The following is a 16,958-nucleotide window of genomic DNA, read 5'->3' on the forward strand; positions in this document are numbered from 1 at the left end:
AATTTGATGAAGTCCTATTTATTAATTTGTTCTTTTATGGATTGTACTTTTATGGTGTTGTACCTTAGAAATATTTACCTAACTCATGATCACAGAAATTTTCTTCTAAAAGTTTTAGAACTTTAGATTTTAAATTTAGGTCTATGATCCATTTTCAATTATAAATATGACATCTTAATGTTTAAAATTATCCACCATTCAAAGGCACAATATTTTGAAAATTTCACAGACACGATGAGACCTGTCTTAGGTCAGGTGTCCCAGAAAATGGATGATGACTCATGTGTAGCAGGTTTATTGGGAAGTGCTCTCAGAAACAATGCCTGTGTGTGAGTGACAACAGAGGGTGGGACTGAGGACAAAGAAATTAAATTGTAGTGTAGTGCCCATATGGTCTTAATAAATACCATAGGCAGTAATGATCCTTTATATTAGTCTCTGGTTAGGAAAGGGGGTGGGGATTTTGCACACAAATTACCTGACATGGAATGAGGGCTGTCTTTGGGAAAGGGCATAAGCTTGGATAAAGCAAGGATAATTTCTGAGGAGGGGCTCAGCTATGAGCCCTCAGCAGTTAATACCCCCAGGGGCTGGGGACTGAGTGCCTTGGACCTGAGGAGGGGATATCTGAGGAGAAGGTGTATCAAAGAGTCTACTACAATGTCAAATTATTCTGTCCTCTATATGACAGTGCACAAAGTGAACCAAATAGCTTCAGTAGGTTGCCTAGAGTTACTTTTGCTTGTGATAGAGATGAAGGCAGAGCCCATTTTTGAAAAGTGTGTTAAGAAGAATTGAGAGAGGCTTTCACATTAGTATAATGAAAATCCATCAAGGTAAGTTTTAAAAATTACTCTTCACTCCTAAGACAGTGATTTATGCTTGACCGAACCAATTTATTTAATTTTTTAAGTGAAAATCTGTGCTACTGAAAATTATTAAGCTGTGTATTTTAGTGGGAAAATATGTATTCATAGCCTTTTAAGAGAAACTTTATTCAAGGCAAAGTGAGTGAGTTTGATAAGGTTACAGAGAGACTCTCTGGTTGGCAATGATGGTTTCTAGAAGGAAGAAATCAGTGAGATAGACAAATTTAAAGAATGGCTAAATTAGTCCAGTTAATTAAGGGTAGGATGGGGAAATAAATCACTGTTGGTGAATATATTCAATGCTGATGGTTGAACTTTAGAGACCCAATATGCTACTTTCTGAAAGTAAATTTCAAAACTGGAAATAATAATTGTGTCTTTGTCTAAGCTGAGCAAATGTTAGTGTTGAATTGACTGTTATTAAGTTGGCTATAAGAAATAGTCCTTATTTTCTGGTTTTAAAAATGATTTAAAAGTTAAATTTCCTGTACATAATTACTATTTGTGTTAAAACCTCAGCGACTAATTCTCAAAATTTTAAGTAGGATTAATTTGTGGTAATTTTAAAAGGCATGTAGTTTTAGTCTTCCCATATCCCCAATCCCCCAGCTTGTGGAGTGGGACCCAGGAATATATATTTTAAAATAATTATTTCTTGAGGTTTCTGAGAAAGGCAATTGTAAGTGAAGAAATACTGTCAAAAGAATATTGTTCTCAGAATTATAAACTAATCATTAACTACAACTAACCATCATCTGCTTAAAGTTGAAATTAATAAATCTTAGAGCTTACGTAAAACATTTAGCTTGACTCTTAAAAGTGTGCTTTAGAATTACCTCAACTGTCAATCACAATAATTACCAAATCTAGTGTTTTGGTTGTGACAACATAAAATTAACATTTTTTTAAAGGAGAAATTCTTTCCTTGAAAAAATAATTCTTTCTCTCTCTATATATATCTGTATATGTAAATTACCACTCCCTCCCAGCCCAGATGTGTTGTTCCTTCAGCCTCATTCCAGACTGTGCCTGAAGTTGGAGGAAATTTCACAGTGAGAACCCTATTTCCAGAGCATTAAAAGTCATCTTATTTTTCCCTCCTCAATACTGATTCTTCAGCTCCCTGCTGATGTAAGACTGAGATCTTCTAAACTCCAGGTTACTGGCCTGATTAGTAAGAGGAAAACTGGAAAACTAACGGGAGGGGTTTCTACCAGCAGAATCAAATTTGAATGGCTGTGAGAAAATGTGCTTTGATTCTATAAAACTCTCCTGTTCCCAGCTAGCAGCATTACTACTCACTGTGTAAAGTTGAGAGCAATCAAGTGCGCTACGAAATCTCACTCTTGAGCCCTAGCAAGGCCATTTTTCATACTTAAATCAAAGTTGTTTTCATAATACCTCATCCCAGTTTAATGGAAGGGGGAGGGTGTTGAAAAGCAAATGTAACATTTGATAAAATATATTAGTCTTATTTGAAGCTTCACTTTGGTTTTTTGGGGGTTGGTTTTTTTTTTTTTGACACTTTTCTTTTTTAGAAGACAATGATGTTTGCATACTTTAGTATTTAGCAAGTGGCACAGAATGTCCTATCAACCTTGTTAATGAAAATAATGTAATGATGAGAATAATACAAATGACCAGATACACAGAGAGAGCAAATAAAATAATACAAATGGAATTCCAATAAAAGGAAATATCAGAGAGCTTACTCAAGATGTGAACACTTCAGAGCAGTATTTATAACTGAAGTAGAATAATACCTTATGACAGTGTCAAGTTAAAAATGAGTCAGTCTTTCTCTATATAATGTGATATGAAGGAGGATTACTTTATTATATGGAATAGGAAACGTTTTTTTTTTTTCCTTTCAAAGGCTAAAACCTATAAAATTAGTTAACTAAGAGTCCAGCTGCATGTAAAAGAAATTGTTGCTAATGTTGATTTTTTGTTTTTTTTTCTTTTTTAAAAAAGATTTATTTATCTTATTTTAGAGAGAGAGAGTGTGTGTGTGAGAGGGAGGAAGGGCATAGGGAAAATGAGAGGGAGAGAGAGAGAGAGACAGACTTCCCACTGAGTGGGGAGCCCAAAGATGGGGCTCAATACTATGACTCTGAGATCATGACCTGAGCTAAAATCAAGAGTCGGCCACTTAACTGACTGAGCCACCCAGGCACCCCTTGATTAAGTTTTTTAAAGAGAAATATCATATATCAAAACTGTTTATTTAAAAATATAGAACATAAGTGTTTCTCAGTGATGTAATAAAAAATACTTAAAATTTTCCCAAGATGTACATGATATTAAATAGACTACCTTATTTAATTTGTTTCATGCACAGTTGAAGATAATCAAAGATGACCCATATATTATAGGAAAAGGAGTGTTTCAGGCCAAGTTGCAAAAGAGTAGTTATAGAAAAGTCTGGTGTTTAGACAAGGACAAGTATGTAGGTATAATGTCTACAATGGGAACTCCCATTGTGGCATTACAGGAAATTGTCCACAATAACACTGTTAAGATATATTTAAATATATATATATATATATATAAATATATATATACCAAACTGGAAAAACTATGTTTGACCAAATAAAAGCCTTTCCATTTCAGGGTTATTACTATATAGCACAATAATATTATATATGTATGTGTGCATGCATGTGAGAAATATTTCATTTTGTAGATGAATTTTTAAAATTAGACTGCAAATATTAAGGTGTCCATCTATGTACAATTTTCATAATTAAGTCCTAATGGTTAAGTACTCATGTAATGTCGTTAGCTGCTATCAACTTTAAAATAGTGATGTTTGTGCTTCTTTTGTTTCTTATCACCAGGTGAATAAGAAAGAGTGAAAAAAGAAGGGGATAAAGAGTTGGGAATTAATGGGAAAGCAGGATGGGAAAAATAAAAAAGCAATTAAGATGTCCTACCTTCCTTTGACAGTTGGAATGAGTAGGGCATAAAACACAATGGCACCACATTGTAACAACGGAAGACATCAGACAAGTGACAAAAATCCTAGTTTAAAAAAATTCTATCAGAGAATTTAGCCTCCGGAAATACGGAGTAGCAGTGACTGGATTTACCTTTCCATCTGAAATGACTAGAAAAATTATACAAATTATATGAAATGATGATATTTGTGATCAGAGACATCAGTCAAAGGAGGATATTTCTTTCTCACAGAGAAAGAAACAAATGAGCTGAGTCCAGTACTTCTAACAGCTTGCTGTCTGGAGAGAGTCTCTGGGCTGAGTCCCAGTGAGAGTGAAACCAGGTGGAATAGTAAGACTCTCTCAGTTAAGACAGAGTTGAGAATTCATGGACACCAAAGAGGCTAGAGTTTGCAGGACAGAGCATGGGAGAGGAGAGAACTGCACAGAGAGTGAAGGATAGCTCTGTGCCGGTTCTCCTCTTCTTGAATATTCAGCATAGTACTGATCAGTGCCTGTATATGAGGAAACCAGCGACGCTTGGGGAAAAGGGCATCAGAGGTGTGGAAGATATTCAATGCTCAGCATTCACATAGAGCTGGAAATGGTGTCACCAGTCAGTTTGGAATCCTTCTAATTAACGGAGCACTGAGTAGATTATTCATGAAGGTCTGCCTCAGTAGTGGGGGGGAATAATTATCCCTAGATTAAATACTGCTCTGGTTCTGCCTCGTAGATAATAAAAGCAAGACCAAAACATGAAGAAAACTTCCTCAGGACCCATTGTAAGTTACCCAGACATAGTGTAAAGAGAAAATATTAAAGGCAGCCAGAGAAAAACAACATGCTACCTACAGAGAAACAAAGATAGGGATGTTAGATTTCTCATCAGAAATTATGCCAGCAAGAAGACAATGGAACAACATTTTAAAGAACTAAAAAAAAAAAAAATCCTAATTTAGAATACTACACTCAAATATTTTTCAAAAATGAAAGTAAAATTAAGATCTTTTCAGACATACAAAAATTAAAACACTTAATCACCAGCTGACCTTCATTGTAAGAAATGCTAAGAAAAATCTTTCAGGCAGAAAGAATATGATATTAGATGGAAATGTGGATTTACTGAAATGAATAAAGAACATAAAAATGGTAACTTATAGAGATTTATCCTAAGAAAGCAATCAGAGATATTCAGACAGATTCACATATAAGGAACAGCACCATGGCATCATATTTTAAAAGTAAAAAAGGAAGAAACAAATAAAATAACCTAAATGTCCAATAATAGATTAATCAAATAAATTAGGGAACAGTCATACAATAATGTGTATAGCCATTAAAGATTTTTGGGAAAGTATATTTAATGTTTCATAAAAATGTTCAGATTTATAAATGAAAAAGTTAATGAAGTAATTCTGTAGTATGATTCAAGTTCTTTTAAAGTGCAAATGTAAATTTATATACACTCAGAAAAGATTCTTATTCTTGATCTGTTTTACTGCATTTCAGTTATTTCAATCTATTTTTATACAATAAATTGTGGTTTAAGTAATTAAATCATTTAAAAACTTTTTTTTTTAAGTTACCAGACAATCAGAGATACCTTCTATGCCTGGGAGCCCATGAAGTTATTCAACTTGGCCAAACCACAGGGAGTCCAGGAAGTCTGGCTAACCCCTTTCTTCTTGTCATATATTAAGCTCTCCCTGCAGCTCCAGTTTGCTATCATTCTGTCCCAGAGTACAATCCTCTGTGTGGTCCCCCCCGGTAGCCTTTTTGCATTATTTCGAGCTATAACAGAACATTCTGCCTTTTATCCATCTGAGTGTCATTATGCCATGTGCCACCATCAAAAGAAACTTTAAATCCTATACAACAGAAATATTACAATCACAGTGAATATAGTTCATGCCTTTCTAGATCCACCTTTTACCTTTGTTCACTTTGCTTAGTACCTAGGACACACTGACTGATATGGACAGCATCAAGGGAATCTCTTGCCTTCTAGTGTCTAGTTGAACTCAGCCAATGGCACACACTGCAAAAGATTAGATTTGAAACAATTAAAGTCTGGGTCCTTGAGGCTCTTTCCCCATAGGGCTGCTGCAGGTTGGTAGTGTTCTTCCTCTAAAGGCTCCTTTTAGGTAGCTCTCTTCGTAATGGTATGCTCCCATTTCTACTCCCTCTCCTTGCATCTTTAAGCTTATATGTGATAACAGCTCTTTGCTATTGCTAACTGTGGGATATGGTATTATCCCTGATGCCTTTAAATCTTCCTTATTTCTTTGTAAAAACTCTACTTATTAAAATATCTTCATGTACCTTGTTTTAATCCATCATTCCTTTCCTTCCAAGAAAGGGCTCTAATTAATTTTCTGATGTTAGGTATACAATATTCCTACCTCCCTGGCTTATTTTTGTAAGTTTGCTGGAGTTTAGTTGTTTTAAAAATACCTAAAACTTTCTCTCTATTAAAATACAGAAACATAATAGCTACCACATATGGTGGGGGCTAGCTTTAGAAAGATGATATTAAATATATTTTCTCCATATTAATCCATCTAACAAAAAAATAAGATATCAGCATCTCATTTTACAATGGGATTCATTGAAAATAAATTGTATAAATTTTCTGTGATTAAGTGGAAAAGAGTGCAAATCTATTTCAATTTTATTCCAAAGCCTATGTTATAGGTTTCAATTTTAAGAAAAATTCTTTGAATTTCCTTTCTGAATATGAAATTAACTCCTAACTATTTCAAATACTGAGTTTCCTGGTAGATTTGTATAATCTCTAAGCCCACTCCTTTTCACTAATTTCTTTTTATTAAAAAGAAGAAAACAAATAATGTATTAATAGAAAAAATAAGCAACAAATCAATGAAATGTCCAAATTTGAACAACTATTATTATTAAATTGGTTCCCCAAGCTTTATTGCTCAGGCTTCATTCTTTAGATGATTTAATTTGGAATTAAACTACCTATGATAAACAGCTGTTTTAGTTTGTGAATATTCATTTATTAATTATTGATTTAGAGGCAGAAAAATTATTTAAAAAATAAAAATTTTAAAACACTAGTCTCAAACCAAATTTGTCAGAATTTATAATAGTCAATTTATCAAAATCAGGAAATGTAAAATTTTTTACAGGTTCATCTGTTGAGGCAGTTGCTAAGACTCTGAAGGAGTTAAATGTCAGACAAGATTCTGTCTTGCTTATGATTACTTAAGGTCCATAAATGTTTTGATTTACTTCCATATCCTTTTGTCCTCTTGTAAGGTCATGGATAACTTGCTATTACCTACTATTATGAATGGAAAAGAACCAATGATCAAATTCACAACTACAGTTCTTTCAGACCAGTTGTTGATTTATTTTGCTCCCGAAGCAAGGTCCTAGCTTAAGCTCCTAACCTACTACACCGGATATAACTCTCTAAGAAAATGTATTGTTTCCATCTCACATTAAAGTTTATATTTAATCAATCTTAGCCTGATACATGCTCTTACCCATTTATGTCTATTTTATGGATCATTTTCTACTACATTTTAATTTTTTTAAAAGATTTTATTTATTTGACAGAGAGAGACATAGTGAGAGAGAGAGCACAAGCAGGGGGAGTGGGAGAGGGAGAAGCAGGCTTCCCGCTGAGCAGGGAGCCCGATGCGGGGCTCGATCCCAGGACCCCGGGATCATGACCTGAGCCGAAGGCAGACGCTTAACGACTGAGCCACCCAGGCGCCCCTTCTACTACATTTTAAACAGAAGTCTACAATGCAACCCATTTCCAACACTCCTAATTAATTAACTTCCAGTTGACCTTCTCACTAAACAGATAAATTCAGTCTCCTAAGTGACCTGAATAAAGCATGTAATCATGCTAATTCAATATTCTCCTGAATTAAGCTGCATTTGTCTTCAATAAAATTTGATGTAAAAGCAGTTCATGTCTAGAAACATTGCTGTAGTCACCATGCACATACTGTATAATAGTTTTTGGATCCAGTAACAAAGTTTAGTATTTTTATCAGATTTATTGAAGAGATGGAATAAGCTGTTTGAAAATTGGCTGTGGATTTTAATTTCTAGATTTCACCAAGTCCATATTTCCATTCAAGTTTTTAATAAGCTTAATTTGAAAATTGCCAAATCTGATTTCTCTTCTTTTTTATTAAGGATCAGCAATTCTTTCCTCACCAGATGATTATTATATTTTCAAGGAATAAAAATTAAGAAAAAATCTCATTGCTGATCATGTGATGTCATAACTGCTGGATTTAGAAGAGCACATTTAGAAGAACAATCCAAGATTGATCATTTTATTAAATTAAAGCATAGGTTCCATTAGAATTTTCCCAAGATTGTATTCAGAGATATATATATGCCAAGAAAGGGCTGAATTCATTAGTATATGCTTTCCACATGTTAGGATAAACCTACATACATAGTGTTTTCATTCATTTATTCATTCATCAAGATTTGGTTATATGTCTTGCATATTTTTTTTCACAAAATATTTATTATATACCAAATGTTTGGGTATGAAGTGTATGTTATCACTTTTTTTTTCTTTTAAAGCATTCACTTGTGCATTTTAGGTTCTGAAATACCAAGATGTGAGAAAAATTTAATGGGTAAAGGTAATTTCCATCATACCATGTTGGTAGACTTTTCACCTTTCTAATTACATTAACCTAGAATATCTAATTCTCTTTACTCTATTCTTGTTTAAAGCAAGAAACAAACCTAGGGATGTGGGGGAAAGATGATAAGGCCATATTTTGAAGAAGCTTAAAATGGATATATAGGCCACGTTAGAGTAATGTTGAACCTCATCTGCAAAGTTTCATCCCTTCATCCCTCAACTTGGCCTCCTCCTAAAACCAGACTCCCATCTACTGTACGAGAATCAATTTTAAAGGGGTCACTCTGATTTTGAACCTAGTTATAGGCTTTCACATCATGAGATCATCGGGGAATTTTATATCATCGGGAGATATTATTTAGTCACATTAAAAATTGTCAAACATGTTTTTAAATAATCTTGAAAGCTCCCTGTGATATAAACCTACAAGTTTCATATGCTGAAATACTGAGAAAAATAGAGAAACCAAAACTTATTACCTGAGAAAGTAATCTATTAAAAAAATACTATTTTACACTAAACCTGTGTGGGCTCCAATTACAGAAGAATTTGCCATAGAATATGAAAACATTTTCCTTAAACCTCCCAGAGTAGACCTTCATCATGTTCCTTTAAAGTATGCTTGTGAAGACACTGTTGTACATAATATTTTCTCAGAATCTTTTTTATTTGCATATAATTTTAGCCTTTTAAATGAAACCACAAACTCTTTCATTTTAAAATGTACAACTCTGCAGCTCAAGCAAAAAAGAATCTCAAGTAACCATCCTTGGTTCACCTGATGTAAAGTTATAAGTGGTCAAGATTATGCACTCCTAGCCATATGCTCCTTAGAGAAACTCTGCAACAAAACTAAACGGAGTATGACGTAAATGATAGTAGAGTCAGTCCATCTTCTGGGGCTGGGAAGAGGCACCTCAGCAGTATTTTGCGAACTAATTTTATTGACTATACATTCATCATAGTTCAGGTGATATTACCCACTTGTTTTTCTAATGTTGACCCCTTTCAGCAGGACAGCCTCACCTGTCCAAATCAATGTCTGGTACCCTCCAAATTCCTGAGCGGCATTTCTGTGCCTGGTCCACCCCCTCGTGCTCTGCTTTGTGACTTGTGGCCTCAGTCGTGGGGGTTGAGGTCACTATACAAGGCTCTGGTGGGCCAGGTTTTTCCCCATCTTTACTGAGGTCTAATTAACAAATAAGAGTGTGTAAGTTTAAGATATACAACATGATCTGATATACGTACCTATTGTACATACATACAATATGTAGATTGTGAAATTTGCATACTGTGAAATAATCACCACAATAAGGTTAGTTAACATCATCTTATGTAGTTACTGTTTGGTGTGTGTAGTGGGAGGGGGCTGTCAGGCTTGGGAGGAATGGTCACATATATTGTAGCGGCTAAGAGCAGAGGGCAGGGTTGGGCACTGTGTGGGAGGGGGAAGGTTTAGTGCAAATGGGGTCCTTCAGCAGCTTTCTGCCAAATGGGGCAGGAATAATTCCAAAGAGTAGGTGGGTAGAGTGGAAAGGAGAGTACTGCATAGACTTGAGTTCTCAGGCTGAGCATGGACTGCAGGAAGATCAGAAATAAAGTGGAAGGAAAAAATTATAAAAATATAACTCATAACATCTGAGTTAAAGTTCTTGGATTTGAGGAAACCTCAGTCTAAGAGAACCAGAAGTAGCAACTGTGACTGGCTATATTACTGAATGCTAGCACTTTGAATATAAGTAATACAACCTGTTGATAAGGCAAGACTAAATTTATTGCTTGCTGCTAGAAAGAACACCAGCTCTACAGATTACTGGAAGTATCTTGGAGTGAGGAAAAGTGTATTAGTTTGCTAGGGTAACAAAGTATCATAGACTGGGAGGCTTAAACAACAATTATTTATTGTCTCAGAGTTCTGGAAGGCAGAAGTCTGAGATCAAGGTGTCAGCACGTTGACAGGTTGGTTCCTTCTGAGGGCTATGAAGAAGAATCTATTCCTTTCCTCCCTGCTAGTTTCTGGTGGTTTGCTGGCAATCTTTGGGAGTTCCTTGGTTGTAGACCTACGTCTACAACATGTCGCCCTGATCTCTGTTTTCATGTTCACATGGCATTCTCCTAGTGTGTATCCATTTCTAAATTTCCTCCTTTAATAAGGACACCCATTATCTTGGAAAGCCTACACTAATGACCTCATTTTAACTCAGCTACCTCTGTAAAGACCCTATGTCCACATACAGTTAAATTCCAAGGTGCCAGAGGTTACAACCTCAACATATGAATATGGGTGCTAGGGGACATACATTCAAATATGTCAAAATTATTGACATAATTATTGACATAACAAAGAGTAATGTCAAAATTAATTTAGAATTTGGAGGTTTTACTTAAGTTGAATATTTCAAAGCAGAGGAATAGATTAGAATTGAGTAGGGTCTTGATACATCAGTCCAGGATTGTAAGAAAGATTAAAACAAGGATCTTGAGGTGTGACTGTTGATGCTCTCCATTGAAGAGTTGATGGGTCTTTTAGTTCTTGTATAAACAATTGAACCCTTTAGTTGTGCAAGAAACTTCAGGAAAACTAAAGGAATACTAATGAAGACAGTGAAGTAGCAAAGTCTTGTTATTGTAGGTGCTTGTGGATCAGTAGTTTCGGTCCTCAGGTTCAATATGGGGGTAGATGGTTTCATTTCTTATTCCAAAGACTAAACTACTAGGGAAACAACCACCTCAGCACAAAGGGATTTTTTTTTTTTTTACTACTTAGCTTGGAAAAATGCTTGCATAACAGTAGATCTGATTAAAAATAATTCATTTAATTATAAAAAAGGATTATGTCAATTTTACTCCTCAAGGATTAATATGAAATCCATTAGAGTAGGCACAATCTGAAAACTCAAACAAGGCCTTTTAAAGCTACTTCTATAGATTACTCTTTCGGAATGATTAATAGAGGTTTCCAGCTGTGTTTGTTAATCTTCATTAACCAAAAACCTTGAATTGCAGCTGTTGCCATATGCTAAACTCTGAAGCAAGCTGCTTTATTGCATCACTTTGTGATTGATCATATAGTGTGCCTTTTTTCTCTGCTCAAGTAATTAAATGGGAATGGGAAATCTGGATTTTCAGTGCTGGCCTTAAATCAGCACTTCCCAAAATGTGTTCGCCTAGTGTAGTCAGTTTCAGTATTAAAAAAAAAAAACAAAAAACTCCAAGAGAAATATTGTTCTATGGAACGGTAGCATTATTGGCGATATTAACAAGTAGTTTATAAAGTGTTCTGAAAGGTCAAGTAAATTTAGAGAAAATTAGATCAAAGAAAATGAGACAAATTTCTTGGCTACAAGATATCTCAGGCTTTTGGATATGCTAATGGGCTGTTGTGAACCTATAAAACAGAATATAGTATGCAGTCTCTAAATCTCCCCTCCTCCCTGTTTCTTAAACAGAACATCCTATGGTCTGGGATTCAAGAAAATGACTATTGGTGAACACTGTCACTTCTCTATCCTGTTTTGCACTTAAATATGTAACGCCTCATATTCTCCTACCCAAGACATCCATTAATGCAATTCAAATCTTTTGTAGAAAAATTAGACTAACTGGTGTTCTTCTGGATGGGTGTAAAGCACACCACTTCAATACCAAAAAGAATAATTCATTATAGATTTTTCTTACCAGTCAGTCACATATATTCTTCAAACGTCCACTGATGTAATGTTCATTGCTTATTGTCCTTGTATTTCTCATTTTCTGACTGCACTTGAGACTCAAGTTTTTAAGGACTTCTGATTCTCTGAAGACACAGTTTCCGTTGTTGGGAGATATAATGAAAATAAAAATCTCCTCCCACCCACCCCCCAATTCAGGAAACCTCTCCATAAAGGTAAAAGAGAAAGAAAATAATTTTATTACTGGATGAACATTAAACAAAAATGTGACACATATCATAGTCAAGCAGCTAAGGGATTACAAAGATGGAAAGTAGTATCACGCTTTTGTAGAGCCAAGCAGATACCAGACATTATATCCGTGTTCTCAAAATAAACAATAACTAGTCTTCAAATGAGAGGACTTGACAGCACCATTTGTCATACATAGTTCATCCTAAATTCACTTTGTAATTGGGATGACCCATCTATGTTAGCTAATTGGCTTTATCCAAAAAAAAAAAAAAAGTCTCCTATCTTTATGATGGGAGGTAGTTTTAGAACTCAGAGCAAGGAGCTGAGCTTCAGCAGCCTTACCTCTCATAGAAAGGAGGAGAGGGTGCTCTCTCTTCCTTGATTATTACATTTCAAGATGTTTCCTAGGTCCTTAAGAAAGATATTTCTGGGAAATAAAGCTAGAAGAGGCTTATTTAGCTTTTTTTTTCCTTAAGATTTTATTTATTTATTTGACAGAGAGAGAGAGAGCACAAGTAGGCAGAGTGGAAGGCAGAGGGAGAGGGAGAAGCAGGATCCCCGCTGAGCAGGGAGCCCCATGCGGGACTGGATCCCAGGACCCTGGGATCATGAACTGAGCTGAAGGCAGATGCTTAAATGACTGAGCCACCCAGGCATCCCAAGGCTTATTTAGCTTTTAAAAGATTTGCATCTTTTACAGAGAAAGAACTCACAGTTACAGATTTTTTAAAGTAAAAGCTTGAAGAGGGGGAAGGTCTCTTTCTGTATTTTTAACAGGGAACGTTAAGCCTCTTATTTTTCATTTGTATTTACCCTTAAACTCAGCAGACGACCTCATGATTCTTGCCATATAAATATGGTCTTTTTAATAGCTTTTCTTGGCATTGAATAAAGGATATGGCTACACGCTTTTCTGAAGTATTTTTAAGTTTGGAAAGCAAATTTCTTGTTGTCCCGTAATTGAAACAATCATGACCTTAGTTTGTCTACTACCTTTAAATTTATGAAACACTCTTAATGCTGATTACTTCAACTGACCTTCTGTTACTCAGAGGCAGATATTGAGATACACTTTTTTTGTTTTACTTAGGGTAAAAAGAAAACTACAAAATGCAATGATTTAAATGTAACTAAGGTCATCAAATATTGGTGGCAACGTGATGCCACAGAGAGAGCCCCAGCGAGAATGGGGCACAGCTTCAAAGCCCAAAGAGAAGCTCTGGGTTTATAGGAAAAAGGAATCCTTCATATTTTGGATTATTTGAGAGGAAATGAGACTTAGCTTATTGAGAAGAGCATGCAGATTTTAGAGTGCAATGAATCTGAGTGTTAATTCTGGTGCTTGCCCCTTATGAACTGCCTCCATGCTTTGGGCAGCCCCGCGTTCCTGCTTGATAGCTGTAGCGTGAAGACAAAGATACTCTCTCTGGATTATGGTGAGAACTAAATGAAGTGTATGAACAAAGGGTCTGATTGCCTGACACAGAGTAAGTCCTCAGTGAAGGATATTCCTTTTCTTTTTCTTGTCACAAATGCTAAGTAGTGGCCAAGGCGGGACTAGCCTTTGGCTCTTCTCATCGCTCTCTTGTTCCAAAGGTACCTTCCTCTATACACTGATGTCAATCAAGAGAGTTCCAAAATTTAATACATTTGGCTAAGTAAAGGCTTTTACTTATTTTGGTTTAACTTAATTTTTATTTTTAAAAAATTAGCACACTATCCAGTATATATATTGCTTCCAAATTTTAGATTTTTTTTCTTGCTGCCTTATGTGTATGTGCTTCAGCTGATCTTTAACAGTTTAATCCAAGATGCGTTTTACTCTTCAGTTCTGGTAAAGTATAAGCATTAAAAGGATTATCTAAGTAGAGCTCACTTATTTAGGTTCATGTTTTATTACCTGTGATGCAGCGTAAGGATATTTACTATAAAAAGGGACTTTACTCCATATTAATTGAGAGTGAACCTGAGGTCTTGTGCTTTTTCCAGCTGCTGAATAGTAGCTGGATGGTTGAGGCTGTTTTTATTATCTTTTCACTGGTGATTTGGTGCTTTGCTGAACTGATCCAGCCTTGTTTATCCATTTACACAACCATCAACTGGCACAACTCATTTCCAGGCCTCTCAAACTGTAGCACTGAGCCACAAAACTCATTAGGTGAAATATGTGACCTCCATCATCAAATCGCAATTGGAAATTGTTTTGTATGTAATCTTTTTCCAAGGCTGCACATCCAAAAACACATTCAAAATCAAGCAAATAGATGTGACTATTTCAGTAAAACCATGACAAGTGGTATATCTCTGTAAATGTCAGAAGTTGAATTATGGGAATATATTTTAGCTAGAGAAAAAAACACATTGCTTTTGCTCTGTTTTATGAAAGGTAAACAAAAAAATGTAAACAAAAAGAAATTACAGTTTCTCTCTCTCTTTTGAGTTTTGGTGCTTTGACATCAGGAAATGAGAAATAAACTACATTCAAGTGGTGACCATGAAGATGAAAAATATTCAGAGTGTGATACAAATGTGTGTGACTCCTAAGAAAATATGTAATTAGAAAATATTCTTTTCTAATAGATAATATTATCTATTTAATTATACTACGTTAAAAATCAAGATCATTTTTCTCTAGGTCATAAAAATAAATATATTTTTCTACTGTTCTCAAAATAAATATTACTGGAACTCTTGTGCAGTGATAGCTAGGATTCTAATACATTTTTATGTTATTTAAATACTTTCTTCTATTATCTTTCTTATGGAACAAGGATCTCAGCTGGGGCAGTGTCTACCACTGTGAATGTAGTCATGACTTAAAATGTTTAGAGAGCTGTTGAAATCAGTCCCATCAGAATTGATTCTATGTACACAGGAGCTGAAGAGTTGCCTGGAAAAATAATTTAAATGATATATCCTTCCACATTTCAGGCATATTCCATTATACCTACCAAAATGGTGAAATAGCCCAATGAAACTTTTTTTTTTTTTTTTTTTTTTTGCAGAAGGGCTGGAAGCATTGCTGGTGCTTAGTCACTAAAGATGAATGTGAGTTCTGAGGTTGATGGCCAATATTTAAACCACTCTTGGACCATCCTCCCGTGCATGAAGAGTCCTATGAAGAGAGTAGGCTACAATCTATACCAGCAGTCTCTGCTTGCACAGTAGTACAGGACCAGAAAACAAATGAACACTTCAAGCTGAAGCCATGCACAGAATTCTTAAAAATTAACAATCAAAACTACAATTCTTCTGTGATCTTTAAAAGATTTTTGTTAAGGGGCGCCTGGGTGGCTCAGTCGTTAAGCGTCTGCCTTCCGCTCGGGTCATGATCCCGGGGTCCTGGGATCGAGCCCCGCGTCCAGCTCCCTGCTCTGCAGGAAGCCTGCTTCTCCCTCTCCGCGCACCCCCCCCCCGCTGTGTTCCCTCTCTCACTGTGTCTCTCTCCGTCAAATGAATAAATAAAAATCTTTAAAAAAAATAAAAAAAAATTTTTTGTTAAAACATTAACAAGACTTTTTCATGATTTGCTCTAAATGTGTTGGGAAATAAAAAATAGTAAAGCTATTATTTATTTATTTATTTATTTATTTATTTATTTATTTATTTATTTAAAGCACCATAATGTAAAACATCAGAAACATTGAGAATTAACATATTTGATTTCTTTGGAAAAAACTTATCAAGAGTAGTTTGCTAGAGAGGAGGTGGATGGGGGGATGAATGAGACAGATAAAGGGGATTAAGAAGTATAAACTTACGGTTATAAAATCAATTAAATTAGAGATATGAAAAGTACAGCATAGGGAACATAGTCAATAATATTGTAATAACATTGTATGGTGACAGATGGTGACCACACTTATCGTGTTGAATACTAAGTAATGTATAAAATTGTCAAGTCAATATGTTGTACACCTAAAACTAATATAACATTGTATGTTAATTATACTTTAATAAGAAATTTTTTTAAATACATGGAAAAAAGTCATAAAAATAGTAGTTTGGAAAGTGCTCGCTGTCTTATTGGAAAACTTACTGTGTAATGATACAAAATGTGCATCTTTTCTATGCCTTTGTAAGTCTTCATACTTCCTTCTAACTTTGGATCAGCTCCCAACATTTTATCCTTAGTGCTTCCAATGTCATGAACTATCTTTGAGAGTTCCTTTAATGTTTACTCTTGTAAAAGAGTAAAGTTCCTTTAATGCTACTCTTGTAGCAAAGAGAAAAGCAAAGAAGAGAAGGGAGATTGTTCTTTATGCCTCACTGTTAAGATTTAGCATCTCATGTGTTCAGGGCAGTTTCTAGCAGAGAGAAGTTTATTGCTAGTGTCACTTCCTCTGGGAATATTCCTCACCACCACTTTCCTCATTTATGTTGATGAGTTCACCTTAATAAGTCCAGCTGGCTACATATCTAGAGTCTCTCAAACAGTAGGAGTGTTAACATTCCCATAATTAGCTATTTCTTTTGTAAGTCCATTTAGGATTGATTTGAACTTCATTTCCAGCATTATCATTTTTCATTTCTTTGCTGTACTTGCATTTTTATTGGCCAATTTCCTCTTTCAGTTATCTGTTTTTGTAAAATG

The sequence above is a fragment of the Neomonachus schauinslandi genome, chromosome 2 (assembly GCF_002201575.2).
Source record: "Neomonachus schauinslandi chromosome 2, ASM220157v2, whole genome shotgun sequence".
NCBI lineage: Eukaryota > Metazoa > Chordata > Mammalia > Carnivora > Phocidae > Neomonachus > Neomonachus schauinslandi.